The sequence below is a fragment of the Sus scrofa genome, chromosome 17 (assembly GCF_054392235.1).
Source record: "Sus scrofa isolate SSC_HxYL_T2T_F1_AM1 chromosome 17, Sscrofa_HxYL_maternal_Yorkshire_Landrace_v2.0, whole genome shotgun sequence".
In the NCBI taxonomy this organism is placed as follows: domain Eukaryota; kingdom Metazoa; phylum Chordata; class Mammalia; order Artiodactyla; family Suidae; genus Sus; species Sus scrofa.
Window position 1 is genome coordinate 56674396 of NC_139399.1, and position 12682 is coordinate 56687077.

The following is a 12682-nucleotide window of genomic DNA, read 5'->3' on the forward strand; positions in this document are numbered from 1 at the left end:
ACTTTCTTTCTCCCATCACCCTGCCTCCCTCCACCCTGTCCCAAGGGGACCTCGTTCTCAATTTTGTGTTTACCTTTCAGCTTTTTCTTCCAGTTTTATCAAATATGTAAGTTTCCCTAAGCAACATTTGCAAAAATTCTGCTTGTGTGAGAGCTTTATAAAAATAATCTTGTATTGTCTGTAATTTACAGGGACTGGCTTTTCAAAAGTGACATTTTATGGCTCAGAATTATCCATTTTTTTCATGCAGCTGTGGTTCATTCATTCCCACTGGACAACGTTTTAACCAAAAAATAGATGAGTACATTTCTTTCCATGGAAGAGGACTCGTGAGGAACTAGTTATTTAGAAAATACATTTCCCCATATATCCATCACCTGGATGCATCTGCCTTGTTTCCTCTTTTGCTTGCAGCTATTTTTTCCTTCCCTAGCAAGCATGTGGGCAAGCATAGCCATCTCCAAACCTCCAGTCTCTGTATCCTTACTACGACACTGGGGGCCAGATCATTCTCCCAGGTGGAGGCTGTCTTGTGCATTGCAGAATGTTTAGCAGCATCCCTGGCCTCCACCCACTAGATGGCAGTAGTATCCCCAAGTCGTGACAACCAAAAAGGTCTCCAGGCGTTGCCCTGGAGGACCATACCACTCCAGGTGAGACTTGCTGAACTGTACACGTGGACTGTTTTAAATTTGAGCAAGAGCGGAGACCACTCAGTGATTGAATGTCACATGTTCTAATTCCCTGGAGAACAATCTGACCACCCCACTTTTATCAGGTGAGTTAACAATGGTCAATGAGCAGCATGGGGGGTGGGTGGGGTGGGGTCACATGGTAACCAAACACTTGGCCTTGGGGGACGCCTTCCACGGGTCTTTGGAGGCTGTTCCCTGAGAACAGGATCCTGGGCTGGGTTAGATAACCGCCCAAGTGTGTATTACTCCAGTTCATTTTATCACTGAGTATCCAAACTCATATTTCACGGAGGGAATTTAATACAAGGAATTGATTAGTAAGGTGTTGGAAGGGCTGGAGGAACAAGACGGAGGTGTGAGGTTATCAGAATCTACAGGCTTGGTGCCTCCGAGTCTGCTGCTGATGGGAACGAGCTGCCTGGGCAGGGTCAGAAGCCACATGTCACTCTGCCACCACCACTGCTGGTGGTGCTGCCAGTGTCACCTGCGAGAGGAGCTGGGAAAATGGCCTCTTCCTTCTCCCACCTTCCATGAACTCAACAATGGCCTCCTGTCGGTAGAACCTATAGGAAGCCTGCTAACAAGGAGGGATGGGGGTGGGGGGGCTGAGAAATGTGCCACTTTCTGCCCCTGCAGTGGCGAAGAGAGTGGGCACGTGGAGTTGACAGTCCATCTCATTCGTCCAATTTACTCACTGATTTCATTCTGAGGAATGCTTGAAGCTCGTGTTTATTTCATTCTTAGGAATTACTGCAGCCTTTGATTGGTAGGATAGCTTGTGTTCCTAAATGCCGTGAAATAGCACCAGTATTGTCTTAATCAGAATTCTCTAGAGAAGCAGAACCAGTAGGAGATATGCCGTGAGGGGGGAAGGGAGGAGCTCTATTATGTGCAGCTGGCTCATGCAGTTAATGGAAGCTGAGAAGTCCCACGATCTACAGGAGACCCAGGAAAGCCAGTGCTATCTATAAATCTTAGTCTGATCCGGAGACCTGAGGACCAGGGCCCTCACTAGACCATGGAGAGATGGTGAGGTGGTTGGACAGTTACAGTTGTGGAGTCTCCAAATTGTCACTTTGAAAGGATGTAGATCTGCCTCATATTTACTGAGCAATTCTAAGTATGATCCAGAGAGATCAGTAACACTTGAAAGGCCAAAGATTTGATCCACGCCTTCCAAGAGGTTACAATCTGGACTTCCTTGGTGGCTCAGCAGGTTAATGATCTGGCGTTGTCACTGCTGTGGCTCATGGCACAGGTTTGATCCCAGGCTTGGGAACTTCTGCATACCTTCTGTATACCTGGAAAAAAACCCCAAACAAAAGACGTAGAGGTTACAATCTAATTGAAGAGACAAGATGTTCACTCAAAGAACAGATTGAGAACAAAGAGCAATAATTCAGTGATAATATAAGCCAAAGATGGTGAGCATGTGGCATGGATATTGCAACTCTACATTCCCAGACCCATGACAGGCAGTACTGACTGATCACAGCATTTTTTTTTCTTTGATGAATCTGAATTCAGTCTCAGAATTCTCAGTACAGGGGTTCAGGCATTGACTCAATCTCTCCAAATTGATAGAGACTCCTAGGTACAAGTTCAGTGATTTCTATTAGATAAATAATTTATCTGATCAACAAAAATGACTAACAGCCTAATGTATACTAGGCACAGAGCTGGACACACTGGTGAATACCACAGGAAGACTCATGCTTGTGGCCCAGAGTCTAGGGAGGGAATCAAATGAGCCAATAAGAAACTACAGTGCAGTGATGTGAATGTTAATATGTGGAAAATACAGGGTTCTATGGATGGACAGAGGAGAAACAAAATCTAGACTGGAGGAACAGGGAAACCTCTAAGTTGATACCTGAAGGATGGACAAGAGTTAACCAAAGAAAAGGGAAAGTGTGTTCTTGAGAAACTCTCTAGTCGCAGTTGACAGAAACTTAGCCCAAGTTGCCTTAAGCAACAGGGGAACACATTGGCTCATGTAAGTGCAAATTCCCAGAGTAGCTGACTTCAGGTATGGCTGGTTCCAGGTGCTTAAATGATAGCATTAGGAAACTGTCTCTGTCTCTTAGATCTGTATTCCTCTGTGTGGCTTCATGTTCAAGCAGGTTTCTCGAATGGTGGCAAAGATGTCCCCGAGGCACTCCAGGCTGTCGTTCTGTCTCCAAAACCCCAGTAGAACGGTACCTCATGACATTGCCAGCAAAAGTCTTAAGGTTGACTCCAGTCTGGCCAGGCATGGGTCCTATTCCACCTCCCTAGTATGATCACATCTATCCAAATTATGCAGACAGATCTGAGGGAGGGTGGGTTCCCAAGGAGATTGAGATGCCATTACCAGAAGAGGGCATTATGCTGGGTCAGCAAAAAATAACTGATTCTGGGCGAGAATTCCAGGCAGAGGCTATGAAAACCAAAGAGAACCTATGATGCTTTGGAGGAACTGGGGAACGTCCAGGACAGTTGGTGCTGCATCAGAGCTTGCAGTGTGAGAGACGACTCTGGGAGGCCAGGTCCCTAGGGTGTGTGAACCACCTTAGAGTTTGCCTTGATTCTAAGGGCGGTGAGAAGCCACTGCAGGATTTGAGGAAGGAGATTCGGCATTGCCTTCACACTTGTTGCATTAACAGCTTTGCAGAGGGTAAGGAGAGAGGCCAGAAGCATCGCTTCTCAAGATTAGACCTTGGAAACAACCCTCTTGAAGCCATTTGGTACTCAGGTTTTCCCGTGAAACCCCTTCAGGCGATGTGTGCACCTCCAATTGATAGAACAAGCTAGAGAGGCTTTTCCAGGATGAAGTGGCCCTCTGGTCATCATGCTCTTTGCTATGATTCCTCAAGTGATTTCACTCCTCAGCTGAAAGAAGTTGCTGCTACTAAGGGCCACACCGTGCCCCGCGAGTTTTAAAAAAGTGCTTCTTCTTGGAGTTCCTGTTGTGGCGCAGTGGTTAACGAATCCGACTAGGAACCATGAGGTTTCGGGTTCGATCCCTGGCCTCGCTCAGTGGGTTAAGGATCTGGCGTTGCCGTGAGCTGTGGTGTAGGTCGCCGACGCAGCTCGGATCCCTTGTTGCTGTGGCTCTGGTATAGGCCGGCAGCAACAGCTCCCATTGTACCCCTAGCCTGGGAACCTCCACATATTGCAAGAGCGGCCCTAGAAAAGGCAAAAAAAAAAAAAGATAAAAAAGTGCTTCTTGCAGCAGATAGACCAAGTGCTTCTTGCAAATGGGCAGAGTTAACCCTTCAATAACCTCAGCCGTCCCCCGGCCGACAGGCCACAGCCATCCTTCAGCAGAGGACAGATCCCCATCTTGGAAAGAAAGACCCAAATGGGGTGAGCCTCCGTTCTGCTCACAAGTCAGTGTCTGCAAGCCTGTCTCTTCTACGCGTAGTTAAATTGCACAGAAATAGAACTGCATTTGTCTCCGGTTTTCCCATTAGGGGTGATATAAAGTAGAGGCGGAAGTTAATTGAGTTCTGAGTTTCATTGTGTAAGGTCGGAGAATTGGGAGTCTGGCAAGCAGGTCATGTGTAACACGTGTTCTTGGGACGAAGCATTTTCACACGCTCCCCCTGGGGGAGGAGAAGTTTTCTTTCACCAGGAGTGCAACCTTCAGAAAACAGGCTTCTGGGGTTCCAGAGGGGCTTTCACCTGCATTACAGGATAAAGGTCTCATTTTGCTCAGAGAGACTTTCTTGCAATGGGGCATGTTGATATTCAAAAAAAGGTAATAAAAAAAAAAAAGAAAAAAAGAAAAAAAACAACTCTGCCTTTCAACAAGAGCCATAAAGTCCAGTGGTTAAGAGCTGGGACCCTGGAGCCAGAACTGCCGGATCATTCATAGGTTAGGAGACGTGGCATGGAGCATGAAACCCTTGGGGCCTTGATTTTCTCATCTGTAAAATGGAGTAGTTAATTTCACCTACTTTATAAATCCACTGTGATGGTTTAACAAGTTAATCCATGTCAAGTGCCTAGAGCATTGCCTGGCTCACGGAAAGGGCTTAATTGTTAGCTGTTCAGAAGGAGCACTTCTGTGCTAGGACATGGCGCTGAGTTCTTTGCGTTTCTTGTTTCATTTGATCATTAAAAAAAGTAATAAAGATGGGAGTTCCCATCGTGGCTCAGCAGAAACAAATCTGACTGGCATGCGTGAGGATGCAGGTTCGATCCCTGGCCTCACTTAGTGGGTTAAGGATTGGGCGTGGCCGTGAGCTGTGGTGTAGGTCACAGACGTGGCTTGGAGCTGACGTTAATGTGGCTGTGGTTCTGATTTGACTCCTAGCCTGGGAACCTCCATATGCCTTGGGTATGGCCCTAAAAAGAAAAAAAAAAAAATGATGAAAATGCTGCATGTAAGCAAAGATGGGTTTACCCTGAGGCTGCCTCAGTTGAAGTGTCAGGTCTTCACTTATGTGGCTTTTTCCAAAGTCCTGCGAGGCTCCTGGGGAAAGCTCAGGAGGGTGTGTATAGTAACAGAGGCAAAATTCAGACCTGCTTCTATGCTTATTCTCAAAGAGGCCCCCCCAGAGTTATAAATCTTCAGGCCTCTTACCCTTCCTACCTGGCTCCAGCCCAGATGGCTGTCCTAGGAGTTGGCCCCCCCACAGGCACAAATTCAGCATTTTCTAGATGAATGAATGAATGAGTGGTATTTCTAATCTCTCTTTCCATATCTAGTCCAAGGGCTATGACAATGTGACTCCTCTTCCCTGACTACGTGTGTCTTAGGGACCAGAGCAGTGCTGTTCATCAGGTGAGACCCACCCCTGGCCTAGGAGAAGGCCTGGGAGTGACCCAAGCTAGGACAGCAGGGGGCGCCCTCTCTGGAATTTAAGCTCAGAGTGATTAAAAGACAGGAGTACATTCATTCCGGCCTCCTTCTAGAGCATCCTTGCTCCTGCGTGTTTCTGTCCCCCATTCTGCAGCCTTCCCAACAATTCCATGAGCTCCTGAGAGCCTCACCACAAAGTCGCTTTAACTCAAGATTGCCGAGAGCAGGGTTCCAGGATTCACAGTCAAGAGCTGCAATCAAGTGATGGATAACTTGTCCCAACACTTGACCCCCTCGCCCTGGCCACACGCCTGTAAAAGTAATGATTCTGAAATTTGAGGGGTGCAAGATACAAATAAGGCTTGAGGCTCTCCCACAGCATCCCTGCCACCAAATGGCCCCCTGACTTCTTGTTAAACCCTTAGAGGGAATTCATTTCACCTTTGAATAATTACTTTAGAATATTTCTTCATATTAGACTAAAACCTGTATTCCTACTTCTTGTTCTTACATTATTTTGCCAATTAATAAATAGAAGAATCAAATGCTTATCTTGCCTTTCCTTTTGTGGATTCTATTTCAGAGTGGGACATGCCAGGATGATAAGTTGAATAAACCTTCATTTCTTCCATCTACCTTTATTCTAACATTTTTTGTTTTTTGTTTTTTTCCTTTCTTAGGGAAAATTCACTTGGCTGCCCACCAGAATACAGGTAAGTCCTGAATAAGGCAATACAATTACTAAGGGAGATATTCCTAACTCCTTGCCTTCAACACACACCTGCCCTGTGAACAGCAAGTCTGTGGTTACATACCCCAAAGAAACAAAAGCATGTATCCACACAGACTTGCAGGTAAAATATTCAAAGTAGCATCATTCATGATGGACAATGAGTGGAACAACTCAGGTGTCCATCAACTGGTGAATGGGTGAACAAAATGTGACATATCCATACAATAGTAATAGTAATAAAAAAGAAGAAACTTCTCTTCCATGCAATAACAAGAATCTCAAAAACTGGCTGAACTCGAAAAGCTAGACACCAAACAGTGGATAGTGTATGATTCTGTTTATGTGACATCCTAGGGAAGACCAATCCAATCTGTAGTGACAGAAAGAAGTCTGTGGTTTCCTGGGGCCAGGGATGGGGGTGAGTATTGGCTGGCAGGGGACACAGGAAATTTGGAGAGCGATGTAAATGTAAATTTGATGGCGATGTGTCCCATATCTTGATTGTGGTGATGGCTACATAGGTATAGATTTGTCAAAGCTCATCCAACTGTAACTTGCATTTTATTGTATGTAAATTATATCTATTCAAAGTTGATTAAAAAATATCCACCTGCCTTAAGCTATCCATCTGATTAGACTGTTATCTGGGCGTAATTCAATGATCCAATATGTTCTGCATTGTTATTTTATGAAGTATGGTTGATTTGCAAAGTCATGTTACTTTCAGTTGTACAGCACAGTGATTCAGTAATGTATACATATATAGCTATTCTTTTTCAGATTCTTTTCCCTTATGGGTTATTACAAAATATTGAGTAGAGTACCCCGTGCTATACAGTAGGTCCTTCTCAGTTATCTGCTTTATATATAGTAGTATGTATATGTTAATCCCAAGCTCCCTCTCCCCTCTTCCCCTTTGGTGACTCTAAGTTTGTTTTCTATGCCTGTGAGTCTATTTCTGTTTTTAAATGTTTACTTTTATCTTTTTTTTTGGATTCCACATTTAAGTGATGTCATATATTTGTCTTTGTCTGGCTTACTTAGTATAATTTCTAAATCCATCCATGTTGCTGCATATGAACATTATTTCATTCTTTTTAATGGCTGAATAGTATTCCATTGTATATAGCACCACATCTTCTTTATCCATTCATCTGTCAATGGACATTTAGGTTGTTTCCATGTTTTGGCTATTGTAAATAATTTTGCTAGAAATATTGGGGTGCATGTATCTTTTTGAATTATAGTTTCCTCAGGATATATGCCCAGCAGTGGAATTACAGAATCATATGGTAATTGTATTTTTAGTTTTTTTTAAAGGACTCTCTATGCTGTTCTCCATAGGGGCTATACCAAATTCTGAATATTTTTAAAGGCTAAATTTTTTTTTTAACTTCAAGGTTACATTTTTAACTCTAAACTTATCTGATCAAATAAAATAATTTATTTGACAATACTAAGTATTCACAAATGTGGAGCAAAAGCAGTTGTCACAAGCTCCTGGTAGGAGACCAATCTATCATAATCTAGTATCCTTAGTCCAACAGTTCCTAGTTGTGTGTATTACGTGTACCCTAGGACACTTGTATGAGGATGTTCATTATAGCATTGTTGATAGTGGTGAAAAATTAGCAGTGGGTGGGGAGGGCTCCAGGAAAATGGAAAAAAAATCTGTCGTCATTTGCAAGTGGGTGTTATATGGTAGAGAGGAAGGACGATGTATCAAGAGAGACACATCACAAATCAGTGCTAAGTATAAAATGTAAGTTTCAGAAATACACATATAAAATAATACCATTTATAAAATATTTTAAGAGCATGCAATATAATGCTATGGATTCTGTATAGATGTATATGTAAATAGTAAAATTATAAAGGTAAGATTGAGAATACTTATCAGCAAAGATTATAATGTGGATAGTGTACTTAGATGTGTGGGCTCGGGAAGAAGACAGTTCAGCTGCTTTCTACTGTATAACAAGTAAACATTCTTTTAGTTTTGTCTTTTAAGTAATTTGTTCATTTTATCTAGTTGTCAAATTTATGGCATAAAGCTGTTCATAGTATTTCCTTCTTACCCTTTTATTATTTTTAGGAATTGAGGTGATGTTCCCTCTTCCATTACTCACATTTTTTCCTTGAGCATCTAGCTAAATGCTTATCAATTTTATTGCTCTTTGCTCAGAACCAGCTTTTAGTTTCATTGATTTCTCTATTGTGTGACAATGACTTATTTCATTTTGTTTATTACTTCTTTCCTTTTAATTTGGTTTTCTTAATTTCTTAAGGTAGACTCTTAGATAATTAAGTATAAATCTTTCTTATCTAATGTAAACATTGAAAGATACTAATTTTCCTCTAAGTACTGATATAACTGCATCCCATAAGTTTTGATGTGTTTTATTATCGTTATTATTCAGTTTAAGACATTTTCTAATTTATTTCATGGCTTCTTCCTTGATATGTGTTCTGTCTAGTCCCCAAATGTTTGGGAACTTTCCTAGATATCTTAGTGTTATTGATATTTAATTCCATGTGATCAGAGAACATAACCTATATGACTTCAGTCTTTGTAAACAGACTAAAGTAGGGTTCATTATGGTGCACTTGAGAAGAATTTTATATTCTGCAATTGTTTCTATGAAATACAGATTTAGTCAATGTGTTTGATAGTACTGTGCAAATTTATGGTTTTGTAATTGTTTTCTCAATTGTTGAGAGAAGAATATTAGAGTCTACAATATAATTGTAGAATTGTCTATATCTCTCTTTGATTCTGTGAATTTTTGCTTTATTTATTTGGAAGCTCTGCTATTAGTCGCACATATATTTATAGTTATTGTGTCTGACTGTTGAAATGACCCTTTTATCATTTTGAAATTTTCCTTTTTCTTTTTTCACTCGAAACCTATTTTATTTCCTGTTAGTACAGTCATTCCTGCCTTCTTAGGCTGTTTGCAGATTTTGTATATATTTTCCATCCATTTATATTTGACTTATCTATGTCTTTCTATGTAAAGAGTGTCTTTTGAAGACAGAACAATATTGGGCCTTGATTTTTGTCTGAAAATCTCTGCCTTTTAATTAGAATGTTTACTCCACTACTATTTAATATAATTTTTATGTGAATGGGTTTCAATCTGTCATTTTATTGTTTATTTGCAATTAATCCCCCTGGTTTTTTTTTTGTTGTTGTTGTTGTTCCTCTATTCTTCCTCTTCTCCCTTTTAAAAAGTATTAACCAGAAGAAAGGGTGGGGGAAAAAATGTAATTGTAATGTATACATGTAAGGATAACCTGACCCCCTTGCTGTACAGTGGGAAAATAAAAAAAAATTATAAAAAAAATAACACACAAGATCAGTAAATATATTAAAAAAAAAAATTAACCAGGAGTTCCCGTCGTGGCGCAGTGGTTAACGAATCTGACTAGGAACCACAAGGTTGCGGGTTCGGTCCCTGGCCTTGCTCAGTGGGTTAAGGATCTGGTGTTGCTGTGAGCTGTGGTGTAGGTTGCAGATGCAGTTTGGATCCCGCGTTGCTGTGGCTGTGGTGTAGACCGGCGGCTATAGCTCTGATTAGACCCCTAGCCTGGGAACCTCCATATGCCATGGGAAGTGACCCTAGAAAAAGCAAGAAGACAAAATAAATAAATAAATAAATAAAATAAAATAAAAATTAAAGTGAATAATAGTTCTCACCATATAGGGGTGTTAAGCACACATAAAGCCCCGCCGCGCAGCACTGAATGAGCATTCTGTAAATGCCGTTGATTATTACTGCCAGCTCCTTCACATCTGTTATCAAACACTTGCTCACATAGCGACAGCGTGTTCACCACTGCTCGTTGGCTTTCACTGTCTCTTGCCCTCAGCAGTGACTTTTCTGTTTGAGATTGAGTAAACAGGCTTGCTCAGATCAGTCCTAAAAACCAAGAGTTTAAACGAAAGCAGACTGTGGCTCTGGCTATCTGCATCACTCCAATTATGAAATAGAAACCAGAGGCTCCTGAATGCTGAATGCGATAGACAAACAACATCGGCCCTACCTCCCCTGGAAGCAGATGGTGTAATTTATTTGCAAGGGTCTAGGAGGGATAAGGAGAAAGCATCCACTCGTGGAGAGACCTGCCGAAGTGTTGATGGTGGTTTCATTCCACCCTAAGTCAGTGGTCTCCAAACTTCTTTTTCTTCTACTTTTTTTTTTTTTCATTTTGGAGGGATTGGAGCTGGACAGAAATCCTGTGCTGCAAACCACAGTGAGGTTGGGAAGCCTAGTTCCACCCACACCTGAGCCCAGAGCTTTGTTTAGCTGCTTCTTTTATTTTCTTTTTAGGGCCACACCTACTGCATAAGGAGGTTCTCAGGCTAGGGATCGAATCAGAGATATAGCTGCCAGCCTTATGCCACAGCCACAGCAATGCCAGATCCAAGCCGCATCTGCAACCCACACCACAGCTCACGGCAACGTGAGATCCTTAACCCACTGAGCAAGACCAGGGATTGAACGTTCGTCCTCATGGATGCTATTCAGATTCATTTCTGTTGAGCCACAATGGGAACTCCTTCAAACTTCGGATCAGGCAAAACATTTTGAAACAATTTCCCCATATTTATTTACTTACAAATTATATACATATTACTCTATTAACCATATTCTGTGAATGGTGAAGAAGATGTAAGAAAAAGTGTGAGGAAATGATAAAGAAATAGTACTTTGAAAAAAATGACTCAATGACATTAAAAAATCTTTTTACTCTCATTAAACCATTAGTACTGCTTGAATATTGAAAACAATGTGACATTATTTTTAATTTCTTGGTTTATAATTATATGGTAAATTTTTAAAATCAATGCTTGATTTTAATGGCTGTCGTAAATGAACAGTAACCTCATAAAGACATGGCTTCCACCTGGAAGAAGCGTTTCACCTGCTGTAGTTTTTTGTTTTTTGTTTTAAGTCCTTTCCATCATTTCCATTCCATACACAATTTTGCAAAGGTTTTGGTTGAAATTTGCCTGGTTACTTCTATCTTCCCTGAGGTTAAGCTATTGATTTTTTTTTTTTTAAATGGCTGCACCATGGCCTATGGAAGTTCCTGGAATAGGACTCTAATTGTTGCTGCAGTTGCAGTCTATGCCACAGCAATAGCAACACCAGTCTGGGCTGCATCTGTGACATATGTGGCACCTTGTAGCAACACCGGATCCTTAACCCACTGAGGGAGGCCAGGGATTGAGTCTGTATCCTCACAGAGACAACATCGGGTCCCTAACCCACTGAGCCACAAGGGGAACTCCTAAGCTATTGTTCTTGAAAACGAATGAAAAAGTATTGAATTTTTACACTTTTAACACATGAGTTGAAAATCCACTGAAATGTTAGGTTGGGATAATTTTATTTTTTGTTGTATTATATACAGTGGGTTGATTTTGTGTGTGTGTGTGTGTGTTTTCAGGGCTGCACCTGTGGCACATGGAAGTTCCCAGGCTAGGGGTCAAATTGGACCTGTAGCTGCTGGCTTACATCACAGCCACAGCAATGTGGGATCCAAGCTGAATCTGTGACCTACACCACAGCTCATGGCAACGCTGGATCCTTAACCCACTGAGCGAGGCCAGGGATCGAACCCGCGTCCTCATGGAGTCTAGTCGGGTTCGTTACCACTGAGCCACGAAGGGGATGATTTTAAATTATATTTTAAAACTGCTGTTTCCAGATCTTCAAATTGGATACAGTTTTGAGCACTTATATAGGAATTTACATAGTTTTTCATAATGTAAATATATCAACAGTAATCCCTTACGGTGTTATTTCTAAACATTTATTTTTAAAATGTTCTCTCCATAGTCCAATTTTCCTTCAAAAAGCCATCCTTTTCTCTCTCATTTTTAAGTCCACCTTTACCCAGAAGGCCTTGAATAAGCGGACCGAATGCCTGGAGGAGGAGGAGGAACATGAGCTCTGCCCTCTTCGTGAGCTTTTGCATGATTCCTGTTGTCTTCTCCCCAGGGAATCTCTTTGGCCACTTGTCTGTTGCCATTTGGGAAGGGTTGGTTCAGTTACAACTAGAGTGGCCACAGAGTCCCCACCCGGTCCTCCTCCAGCTGTGCCCCCTCTGTGGGGAGGAGTCAGCCAGGCAAAGGGGATGCGAACACCCAGCGCCCACATGCCTCCATGTCCCGGACCACCCACCCGGGACCCTAGAATTTCTCTCCAGGGCTGATTGAGCCTCTTCCCCAGGACTGTCCTCCCAAGAGTGGATTGCATTGGTGAGGTTCACCCCCTGCAGCCCCAGAGGAGGCCAAGGGTTGTGGGGCAGAGCTAGGACTGGAGCATGCCAGGGTGTGCACAGAGCTCCTTGTGGTAGGATGGAGCCAGAGGTCAGAGGGAAAGGGAGGTGGACTATGGGTCAGGTGACATTCCAGCCACAACATGGAGAAATTCAAGAATTCAAAATCTGGAG

At 42.3% G+C, this 12682-nt stretch overlaps 1 protein-coding gene across 1 annotated transcript in view; it reads left to right on the forward strand.

The window, feature by feature from the left end:
• The first annotated feature begins 641 nt into the window (after positions 1-641).
• Positions 642-12682, forward strand: part of EYA2 (EYA transcriptional coactivator and phosphatase 2) — a 315037-nt gene continuing 302996 nt past the window's right edge. Inside the window, exons 1-2 of the mRNA XM_021077395.2 lie at positions 642-778; positions 6165-6197. The gene's annotated coding sequence lies outside the window, so the exon portion shown is untranslated. The remainder of the gene's footprint in view (positions 779-6164; positions 6198-12682) is intronic.